The following is a 9,570-nucleotide window of genomic DNA, read 5'->3' as shown; positions in this document are numbered from 1 at the left end:
CATCGATTGTACAGTACAATATTAACGAAAAAGCGAAACCAAATCAATTTTAAGGGTTCTTGTGATCCCAGTTGCAATAATCTAATATAGACTCCCTGTGTATTTAAGAGGCAGTAATACGTAGCCGTGCGCTGACAGTGTCTATATTTTTGTGTGCGTGGGCCATTACGATATCCTTGGACCGCAATGTCGTCACTTGTGAAGCGATGAAGAAACATTTTATCGATGATGACGACTAACTACTTTGAAAGCTGGAGAATCATCGCACAGTTATCAACTGCGTTCAAATGTTTGATGAATTTACATGACCTTATCTCGATTAGTCGAGTCCCTACTGAGCTGTTAGGAAGGCAATAAAGACTGATAAGAGAGATAAAAGAAATTGAGAATATGATTGACAAGCACCAATAGAGATAAGATTGTTATCTAAAGGGTTGTAGTATCTTTTCCTATTCCGGTTTTTGTGAACTTATCTGATGAACTGAAAGAAAATCGCATCGAGTTTTAGGTCCTATGGCCAACGCCCTTTCATTACCCGGGTTTTAAGTCTACATCTACACGCTCGTTGAACTAGCAACACCCTATCACGCTCGATGAAGCTTTTGTGTAGCGTTTCTCTGGCAACACTTGTACCTAAATTGTAAAGATTTTCAATGAATAAATATAAATATTTTTCTATCGCTTGGAAATATTAGCTAACTTGATTTCTGGAGCCCTAAAGGAAAGAACTTTATTTGTTTATCACTATTTCATTTGAGAACTTATGTGGATTTCGATCCTATTCGATTCTATTGCTCATGTTCATTTGTTAGAGCAACTTGACTGACTGACTGCTTGAACTAACAGCTGTAGTACCAGTCATTCTGGAAATAAGTTTAAATAAGTCAATCAGAATTCAAGGAAGGCAAAAGTTAAGCTTTGTCAAGATTCCCTCCCAGAAAGCCTCGATATGGTTTGAAGTTAAAAGATAAACAAAATTCCTGTAATTAGACATGCGGTGTTCATTCACACCTCCCTAATTGTCGTTGCGTTTATACGTATCAAAGCCACTTCCCCTACGACTTTTACTCATTGTAGAATAATAGCATACTTCTTCCAAGCTTTTAACCTTAAATCCTTTAAAGGAATTGTAGCTTTACACTCTGTACTCTTGTTGCAAAATTACTGAGAAAAAAATGATTACCTAGATTTTGAAAATGCGTGAATTTGTTAGAAAAGATAAAAGATTATACTTTTTTACTTGGACGATACAATCAGATACACCAAGAGAAGGCGATAACTATCGCTGGAGTCGTGGAAAACTGAGATGTGTGAAAGAGTAGGTAAAATGGTGCTAATTCAGGGACTGTGCAGATAGAATCAAGGGTTCTAAAAACGATGCTGTGATAGTAAGAGTATGTAATCCTGGAAAATGAAATAGTCAAAATGAAGAAGAAAGTATTTTGTGAAATTTAAAATCTGGTTGTGTTCGAAGGCGACGGTAAGTTATAGTTGTTCTGGGAAGCTGAGTCGTTAGCATTTTCTGAGTCTGTCTTCTGTCATCAAGAACAGAGAGAGTTTTGTTCAGATGGAAGATGAGAGGAGGTACATTGTTAAGATTTTTGTGGTTTCCGGAAAAGAATGCTCTCATAAGTACGCTTTGGAAAGTACTAATTTTGAGGTAAAGATAAGTTTGATACTGATCAGATGGAAAAACATTTTATTTATATGCATTGGGGATAGAGAGGGGAGAGGCTGAAAATATTGCTGATCATTATCTGATTGTAGTGAAAGGGAAAATAGGGAAATGCTGTCAGTGCACCTCATGCGCTGCAGTGTAGCCATTCCTTAAGGTTCTTTGCAGCGGCCCTCCGGCCCCCTAACCGCAATCCCCATTCCCCATGATGCCTTTTACTATATCTCCATTCATACTCTCTATTGCATCTTACTTTGCTCGAGCCTCTCCTAACAAGTGTTTCATAGAGCAACCTCGAGATTTCCTTCCTGTTACACCTTTAAACCTTTTTACTGTCGATTCATGTTTCAGCGCTGAATGACCTCACTGGTCCCAGGGCTTCCTCTTTGGCCAAAATTTTATAGTCCATTCCATTACGCTGCGAAATGTCCCAAATGCAGATGTGAATATTATTATGATGAGTGAGTTTCAGAAGAGCGAGAAGGCCGTATGAGGAGGAGAATGGTAGATGTCTGTAAAGAAGGTAGCTACAAAGTACCTTCATTGTTTCATTTCTGATCAAGTCACTGCCATGAGCAATGTATGGCAGATAGTGATTGGTCTTATTATTGGCTGTGGCTGTGCCTATTTTCTTAAGAGCAATATCAGTATTGGCAGGAGCCTTTGATTCAAGTTTATTCAATTTAGGTGGTGCTCTTCCTGCACGGACTCTTATTCGAAAGCAACCGACGTAACTTTCAAAATTTTAAATAAAAATGCCTTCTAGTTGATTGTACATCTGGAAGGAATTATTTTATATTTAAAAACCTCAAGACTGAAGGGTATGAATATTTATTGACTCAAACCCACTTTCACTTTTAAAGTGAGCATGTTAGTCTTGCTTCAAATATGACGGAGTTATAAGTTTGAAAGTATTATAGAAAGTGATTTTTTGTTTGTTTGCGGTTTCCCAAGGAAAGCAGAGACATAAAACAAGTGTGAGAAAAAGAATATGAAATAAGATTCAAAATACTTCCTTTAAAAGTAGATTACTTCTTAATTCGTAAACATGAAGTAAATACACTTCTTTATTTGTGCTCATTCAGCACAAAATATATTTTCAAGTTTCATCCAAATGAATAACTTGCCATATTACGTATAATGCTCATTATTCACCAAAATATAAACTGAGAGAATGATCATGCGAGCCTGATGTCACAGCTGTTGGAAGTTTGGAACCCAATAACAGTCAGTAGCGGATTTATTAACAAGTGCCGCCCGAAGGTGAGAAAGTGCAAACTCATCACGGTTGAGTAAAGAGGCTTGGATGCGCGGGCTGTTATGACACTTTCTCTCCTCCCATCCAAGCCCCCCCCCCAATTTCAACCTTCCCCTTCCCCTCACCCCCACCCCAACAAAATTGAAAATATCAGTACGGACAATCGAGACTCGGCAATCCTTCTTACTCAAAGTGAATTCATTAATCTGCAAAGCTTTCTATTATTTGCCCAAGGACTTCAAGCGTGGCCGAAAGAATGCCGAGTTTTTAAGGTCTAAATCTCTTGAGGCAAACAACTTTCTCGTCAGGTGCGAGGAAGGATCCACTTCGTTAACTCTTATTTACTTTGGGGGATCTGGAGTGATGTGCAATTGACGCTTTTTCTTTATTTTTGATTTCTCTTTTTGTGCCTCGCTGGAAATTGCTCCCTCGTTGATTGACATCATTGCACGCGTTTCTTGGTTGCAATTAACGTTGAGGTCGATGGTCTTTGCTAGTAAATACAAACTATGGAATGCGTTCAATCTTTCACTTAAACCTTACTTTCATAACATATTGCAGTAGAGACTTTGCAGTACAGCGCATAATTATACCAGCTTCTCTTATGGGGTTGCTTTTTGTGCTTACATAACGAAACACGCACTGAAACGTAAGAGGAGGAGAGTTGTCGATCCCTTTTGCGACGTTCAGAGGGAGAAAAAGGGCAATTCATCCAAGATTAAAATCGGCCAAATAAAGGCATTTATACTCTTTATCATAATAGCTGCTATGTTTAAGATAATTCGCTAAGGTTTTTACCATGAGTGTATGGCATGGACGATAGATAGTAGTTGTAGGTATTAATAAAATAGAGAGGCTTTATCTAATTTCAAAACTAATTCTCATAACTGCGTTTGCTCGAGATTTAGAAAAAAAATAGAGGTTTATTTCCCATTCCTCTTGGAAGGCTTGATTTTATTTACAATGGCTTCTATTACAAACAGTGATGAAAAATTTATAATTTTGATACTATCCACATTCTGCTGTCAGTGCCATCTAGTGACGCTCTTTAGAAATTCGGGAAACCCTTCATCTAATAATGAGGCCAGTCTCCTTTATGGCGAACTTTGTTGAAAAACTGAGTCCTAATGGCTTCACCAGCTCTCACTCGACGTTAACAGGTTGCCATTTTTCTACAAAGCATAACCATTAAGAGTTAGTTTCTCTTCACTAGTAAAAATTGGTTAATAGTATTCAGCGACAGTAAGCCAATATTATTTGGGGGGGTCCTGTTGTCATCAATAGAGTTGACTTCATCCAGATTCAAGACTTCTGACGCAGTGACATCATGCCGAAGAGATTGCATTTTTTTACACAAGGGACCTAACATACAATTAATTGATTTAATTTAATATCGTATCTAACAAACAATTATTTAATAAAATAAAATATCGTAAGTTTAATGAAACGATTATATGTGCTAGGATTACCGATAGTCAAGAAAAAAAAACTTGTAAAAAAATAAAAATAAAGACAATATTCTTCATCACTCACAACACCAGGACGTCAGTTCACTGGAACAATATGCCGGGATACTTCCTCACCGAAGAAGAGTTGATGCTCAACTGGTAACCGGGTGTAACTTCAATTTCCAGCAAGTATAGTGCTCCAGAGAAAACACCTCCGCCCATTGAGAGATAGGCAGAGGGAAAGGGTGAACTGGAGGAGAGGGGTGAGCCCCTGGACGCCTCAGAGGGGCGGGGACTAGCACACCAGGAACCGACGAAAAGTTCATTGAAAGTAAATGTATCATTTCACGTCATGCAGAGTCGTGAAACACTTGTTTGCTGTGGGCTTTGTGCATGACTGGAATGATAGATCATCAACCCTTCTCGCTTTTGTTTACATATTTTCTTTACTTTAGCTTTCCTTTCATTGTGAAGCATTAAGGAAATGGTCCAAAATATTGGATTGTTTGTAAAATTTTGAGTCTGATTACTAAGATTCTTTTAATATTGTTGTGGGATCACTTTCACTGTGATTGAGAGTCTGTTTTTCACAGAAGAAGAAGAGTTACAAGGATTAGGATGTCTCAAAGACTTGTTAGTCCATCAGAGGAGACATCGTGTGTTCCCTTATCTGTAGGAGCAGGTTTTGCTGTTCATTCACAGTGTCCTAATGATTTTGTCTAACTTTCTTTTAAACTCTTCCACACTGTTGCTGTTTACAACTGGTGGCAGTTTATTCCATGTGTCACATAATTATCTTGTATGTGAAGACGTTCCCACATTGGGATGTGTTGCATCTCTTCAGTTCTAGTTTCCATCCATTATTTCTTGTCTGGTTTTCGTTTAATGTAAATAGGTTACTGTCTACTTTTGTTATGCCTTTCAGTATCTTAAATGTTTCTATTAGTTGTCCTCGCAATCGTCGTGTTTTTAAGCCATACATGTTCAGGCTCTCTAGTCGTCTTCGGTAACCTATTTGCCTGATGGATGGATTTAACTTTGTGGCTCTTGCTTGTACTCCTTCTAATCTATTTATGTCTTTTCTTAGTGTTGGTGACCAAAACTGCACTGCATATTCAAGATGAGGTCTAGCTATTCATGTGTAAAGCTGCAGCACCGTTTCCTTGTTTCTGTATTTGAACTGCCCCTTTATGTATCCCACTAGTTTCTGTGTCTTCTTTTCAGCTTTTATGCACTGTTTTGTGGATTTTAAGTCCTTGGTAATAATAACTCCAAGGTCCTCCTCTTGTTCTACGCTATTAATGTCATTCCCAGGCAGCATGTAGCTGACATGAGAGTTATTTGTTCCTATTTTTAACACTTTACACTGATCTACATTAAAAGGCATTTGCCATTTTTTTGGCCACTCTCCTATTCTCATTAGATCATTTCTTAAATTTTCCACTGCATCTGGGTCTGCTCTATTTACACCTTGTTTGGTGTCATCTGCAAATTTGGCTATCCTGCTAGTTAAGCCTACTATCAATGTCATTAATGTAAATCAAAAACAAGAGAGGGCCAAGGGCTGAACCCTGAGGAACTCCGCTTGTTACATGTGCCCATTTTGATTCTTCGCCATTTATTACGATTCTGTTTTCTATAAGTTAGGCAGTCTTCGATCCAGTCTGCTATTTTTCCTACACTTCCTAAAGCTCTAACTTTTGTCATCAGTTTCTTGAGTGGGACTTTGTCAAAGGCCTTTTGGAAATCTAAGGAGAGTATATCTATTGCTCTACCATTGTCGTAGAAGAAGAAGAAGAATATAGTTCAGGGAATGTGCGTGATGCGATAGGCTCTCGACAAAATTCCTTATTGAGTATGGATAAAACTTAATCATTGGTCCTTTCTTTACGTAACTAAAATATCAAGGTGACAGCTAAATTAGAACGGAAGGGAAGATTGACTCAATATAAACAGCATATTTTTACAAGGAGCTGTCTTTGGGCTACTAATTTCCTATTCGTGTAAATACTGGAGTTTTGTGTTTTAGAGAAATATATATTTTTTAGTAATATACAAGGCTTCAATTAGAGCTTCTTGCATATACCAAAATACCTGCATTTTTTATATATATATATGTGTGTGTGTGTATAGTACGTATATATCTATATATATATTAATATAATATTATATATATATATAATAGATATATATATATATAGATAATATATATATATATAGGTAATGCCACGGAGGAAAATTAAAAGATGAGAACTGCCGAGATCTTTCGGTCTTAACGACCCTTTGCTTAAGGTAAGACTTCAGTAAAGGGTCGTTAGGACCAAAAGATCTCGGCAGTTCTCGTCTTGTCATTTTCCTCCGTGGCATTACCTTTATTTGTACACAGCATCACTTTTTATATATTTCATGATCAGGTTATTCATATTATATATATATATATATATATATATATATATATGTGTGTGTGTGTGTGTGTGTGTGTGTGTGTGTGTGTGTGTGTGTATCGTATACCCCGTGTTTCATGGTTAACGAAAAGGAAGATAAACGATACAATCGTATTTGAGATCAGTAGCTTCCACGATGTTTTCGTAATATGGGAGGTTTACTCTGTATTCATGTTTGTTTATTTGTTAGGTCTGTGAAACCAGCTTTCTTTCGTTTATCGATGGGTTTCTCGACCATTTTTGCAAGGAGATTAACTGTTATTCCGCCCCACTCCACTACCGAATCCCTACAGGCAGTTGTCAATCCATTCAAACCCAACATTTTACCATGCGCATATTTTCGGAGATATGAAAGGTACAGTTTTACGTAGTTCTCAAAGCCAAAACTAGCGCCCCAGTGGCGTGGTTGGTATGGTGTTGGCCTGTCACCTCGGTGGCCGCGAGTTCGATTCTCGGGCATTCCACCGAGGGGGGGGGGGTGAGATATGTGTATTTCTGGTGATAGATGTTCACTCTAGACGTTGGTCCCGTTGCTGAATAACCACTGGTTACATGCAACGTTAAAACACAATACAAACAAACAAACAAACAACGCCAAAACTACAGGATGAATCAAGATATACTCTAATAAACCAGGTGAAGATGGCATCAAAATATTTCATCGTAAGTTAAGTCCATAATTGAATACTCAACTTAGTTTGTCAAAACAAAACAAAACAGCAGCCAACGCATCCATGGTAACAACGATCTGTGTGTTCAGGCGACGGCTATAGTGACGTTAATTTAAACTTCTACCCTTTCCCACCAAAGGTCACCATAAGCTACTTTTAGGCTACAGCTGCAGCATCTCTCTCTTATGGGGTCTTCGGTTTAGGATCCTTATCATTTATTCGCTTCATAACATTTTATGGAAAAGGCGTCTTCTTATCTTTGGTCAAATAGTATTCTATGACCAATCCTCTGTGGCTATTACCGATTAAAAATGGAAAGAAAATTAGCATACAGTTCCCTACGGAAGTACAAAACCATTTCTAAATAAAATAAAAATAAATAAGAAATTAAACTAAATTACAACTCATGATATTTAGAAAAATATTTTTTATGTCATAGCTCTCTTCAAATTTTGGCTTGTTTCTTACAACAAACTGCTTAGAAAAAATATTTAGTAATGGCCTGAGAGAAATATTAATAGGAACTGTACAAAAAATTCTTTTAATAGCAAGCAGCTCATATAGGCAGACTCTCTAAAAGATCAAGATATTGTTTCCCATTACTATGTAAATGAATCTCTACCACGAGTGGGTATTGCGCTCGCCTGCCGATTCGGTAGTCCCGAGTTCGATTCCCAGCTCTGCCAACGTGGAATCAAAGGAATGTATTTCTGTTGATTAGAAATCTCTCGATATAATGCGGTTCGAATCCCACAGTAAGCTGTTGGTCCCGTTGCTAGGTAACCAATTAGTTCCTACCCACGTAAAAATATCTAATCCTTCGGGGCAGCCCTAGGAGAGCTGTCAATCAGCTCAGTGGTTTGGTTAAACTAAGATATACTTAACTTTTTTTCCTACCAGGAGCTCATTTCCGGAAAGGTTATTACAAGTGATAACAAAATAATTTGAATCAACAAATAAATTGTGTAAGTTGATGTTGTAACTGCACCACCAGCGCCAGCTTAGGAAAAGATTCACTGAATCTTTCATTTATCTAATGACTCTTTTTATGAAAATGAAGGAAGGATAATAAGGTTTGACAGAATTCAGGAAACTTGAAAGGGGGGGACAAGCACAACACTCTTGCATGAGTGGTACCCGCTACTACCAGGATCCAGAGTCGGAACATGGCAGTACAATATTTCCTACCGCATTCTCAGTTCCTTGTTTTATTTATTTGTTTCTTTTTCTCTGTGTATCTGTCTGCTTTTATTTTCATGTTACTATGCCACATCCATGCCAATCTGTAGTCTTGCGATTTCATACGTACCCTCGATTTCCGGATATATGTAGCCTACGCATATCGCCGTTATTGCATGAATGGATGCAGACTTGTATATTCATACATATTTTATTCATAGAAAGCATTTAAAATGGCAAAGCTACATTTACACCTGCAAATCTGGAGAAATTTCTACATGCGAAAATATGCAACGCAATGCCTTAAGGAATATACTTTATATAAAAACGAACTTCTTCAGTTTACCATTATTACAAGCATTTTATTTCTTCCCTTCCAGGTAAATGGGAGTCACGATGGAGTGAATCGTAATAAATAAATAAAAATTACGTCTCAGTTTTTCTAACAAACAACTCTCGAAGGAACAGAACTTATGAGGAGAGATGCTGGATATTCGAAAGGATTCACTGGATACAGAAGCCTTTCCGCCGTGTAGAAATATTGCAGTTTTTCTCACCTACTTATATTTTTCAGAGGCTTCGGATACAGCTATGTATACTGTAAGCGAAGTTGTAATATCTGTAATGCTATAAAAAAAAATTTTGTAAATAAACTTCTTTTCTTTGTTGTGTTTTGGAAACCGCTGCGTGCTAGAAAAATGGTATCGTGTTTGCAAAGTTTACCAGAAAGCATGCAAAACTTTCATATAATAAGAAAATCATTGTAGCACTACAAATATGAAAAAAAAAAAATAGTTGATGGGAATTCCTATTTCCTTAGCAACAACATCTTGCTGGCTTTATATTCTTGTGTTTAGAAAATACTATACCGAGTGAATATTAAAATGATCACCGA

The 9,570-nt window shown here is 37.3% G+C and overlaps 1 protein-coding gene across 2 annotated transcripts in view; it reads left to right on the top strand.

The window, feature by feature from the left end:
* The window catches only part of LOC135220736 (dynein axonemal assembly factor 11-like), a 44,755-nt gene extending 35,415 nt beyond the window's left edge, over positions 1 to 9,340 (top strand). For both annotated transcript variants that reach the window (XM_064258175.1, XM_064258174.1), the window contains one exon: positions 9,056 to 9,340. The gene's annotated coding sequence lies outside the window, so the exon portion shown is untranslated. The remainder of the gene's footprint in view (positions 1 to 9,055) is intronic.
* Positions 9,341 to 9,570: the final 230 nt, after the last annotated feature.

The sequence above is a fragment of the Macrobrachium nipponense genome, chromosome 2, assembly GCF_015104395.2.
Source record: "Macrobrachium nipponense isolate FS-2020 chromosome 2, ASM1510439v2, whole genome shotgun sequence".
NCBI lineage: Eukaryota > Metazoa > Arthropoda > Malacostraca > Decapoda > Palaemonidae > Macrobrachium > Macrobrachium nipponense.
This window is presented reverse-complemented; position numbering and strand designations above follow the sequence as displayed.